At 50.8% G+C, this 2063-nt stretch overlaps 1 protein-coding gene and 1 long non-coding RNA gene across 3 annotated transcripts in view; one reads left to right on the top strand and one right to left on the bottom strand.

The window, feature by feature from the left end:
- The window catches only part of Ino80d (INO80 complex subunit D), a 64015-nt gene extending 63723 nt beyond the window's left edge, over positions 1 to 292 (bottom strand). The window contains exon 1 of one of the 2 annotated variants that reach the window (XM_005361491.3): positions 102 to 292. The gene's annotated coding sequence lies outside the window, so the exon portion shown is untranslated. The remainder of the gene's footprint in view (positions 1 to 101) is intronic. The other variant, XM_026786108.1, reaches the window with a different exon arrangement.
- Positions 12 to 1378, top strand: LOC113457646. The gene is made up of 2 exons (XR_003378172.1): positions 12 to 154; positions 340 to 1378. It is a non-coding gene; the product is annotated as an uncharacterized LOC113457646 (long non-coding RNA).
- The last annotated feature ends 685 nt before the right edge of the window (positions 1379 to 2063 follow it).

Raw genomic sequence — 2063 nt, 5'->3', positions numbered from 1 at the left:
GCGCTCGGTCCGCCGCCGGAACCCCCGCCGTAGCGGCCCGCGGGCGTCCCCGAGGCCCCCAGTCCCAGGGCCCCTGCCACCCTAGCGCCGGCCCCACTCACCCTTTCATTCTCCGCCCGCGGCCTGGCGTGGGCCGGCGAATCCCCGGCCTCACGTAAGCGCGCTCGCCGCCCGCCCTGCCTGCGCGGCCCAGCCCGCCGCCCTACGGGAGCCCGGGGATGTGGGCCGGGCCTGGGGCCGCCTCTGCTTACCTTTCAGCTGCCTTTTTTTTTTCTGTTTTTTTTTCTCCTCCTCCTCCTCCCCCCCCCTCCCCCGCCCTTCCCTCGACTGCGCTGACAGATCAGAGAGGCGCTGGCGGCGGACTAGGAAGCTCGGCTGCTACTGCTCTCCCCCTGGGCTTCAGCGGGAGCCTTTCCCTGTCGAACAAGAGGGGTGAGGATCATATTTTTATTTTGGGTCGGCGATCATTAGGGGGAAATCCCTGAATGTACTCTCCAGCCGAGAAGGCAGGGCTGCCCGGCTGCACTGGCAGGGGCAGCAGCCTCCTACAGCACCACTACAGGCACCGCGGGGACATGACACCACACAGCAGTCCTCTGCCCTCCGAAACGACAACTTTCCTACCATCTTGGAGGCCGAGCAAAGAGGAGCCAAGGGGAAAAGTGCAACCGGCGGCAGATAAAGTACAAATCTCTACCTCTCCTCTCGGGAAAAAGTCCACACTCGCGGTCTCCGCCGGCGCCTAGGGGGTCTGAAAAGCGGGGAAGGAAACAAGCAAGTTCATTTGCTCCGTGGGGGGAGGGGGAGAAATGTTTCTGCACCTCTGATGGGAAGAAATCTTTACAAGACACAGGTTTTACGATATTATTGTTTTCCATTTTAATTTTTTCCCCCGGTGGTGACAGTGGTAGCTTAGTTTTTTTTTTTCAGACTAATTATGATTTTTCTCTGTGGCAGGCCCAAGTTCCATATGTGGTGGTCAGTCTGTAAATTGGCACCTCAGAGACTTCAAGGTCACTTTATTGTATTTATTTTGTTGCCCGTTTATATTGTATGTATGCAGGCTTATGTTTTCAGGTTACAGTTAAGATTTTGTGGTCTTGGTAACCACGAAACTGAGGGTGCTGCAAGTCAATTGTAAAGAGATGTCTTTTGTCTTCTCTCGGGGCGCTGTAAGTTAAACCTATTGACTGTCCAGAAAGACCCAAGATAGCTGTTTATTTTTCACAGTGCAAATAAAAGCACCGTGTATCTAAAGCTTCCTACAGCAGACCAAACCTGTGGTCTGTCTGCCCAAGAAGAAAGATTACTCCACTAAACCTAGCAGTAGACTGAAAGATGCTTTGGATTTTCTTTAAGTAAAATTATTTATTAAGAATTACATCTAGGGTGTCATTTGTGTTACTTTCTTCAGTTTGTATAGATAGTTTAACGTTCAGGTCTTCGGTGCATTACCTACAGTTCTCTCTGCCTCTCTAACAGGAATTGAAGGGTGTGTTTGTCTTCCTAGTGTTGAAATGTTCATCCAATGTAGTGCCAGCCTGTTGAGTAACTTTATAGACTGCAGAGATATCATGAATTTACTTTTGGTTTTTTGAGTCCGGGTTTCTCTGTAGCTTTGGAACCTGTCCTGGAACTAGCTCTTGTAGACCAGGCTGACCCCGAGCTCACAGAGATCCGCCTACCTCTGTCTCCAAGTGCTGGGATTAAAGGCGTGCGCCACCACCACCAGGCTATGAGTTTACTTTTTTTTTTTTTTTTTAAGGTTTTGGGACTCAACACAAAACGAGGTAGACCTGGTCCATGACTTCATATTCTAATATCTCTGTCTGTGTCTCCCACCACCACCCCTGCCTGTCTGGTGACCAGCTGATTTCAATGAGCTGGAATGGAAGGAAGGCGATGACAAAGCAGGTGTGACTAGGTCAGACTGACAAGGGCCAGAGATGTCTTTTTTTTTTTTTTTTGATAGTTATTGAGTTCCACATTTTTCTCTGCTCCCCTCCCTGCCTCTCCTCCCACAAGGTCCCCATGCTCCCAATTTACTCAGGAGATCTTGTCTT

Source organism: Microtus ochrogaster, linkage group LG4, assembly GCF_000317375.1.
Source record: "Microtus ochrogaster isolate Prairie Vole_2 linkage group LG4, MicOch1.0, whole genome shotgun sequence".
Taxonomy (NCBI): domain Eukaryota; kingdom Metazoa; phylum Chordata; class Mammalia; order Rodentia; family Cricetidae; genus Microtus; species Microtus ochrogaster.
Note: the sequence above shows the minus strand (reverse complement) of the source record. Positions and strands in the feature narration are given on the sequence as shown.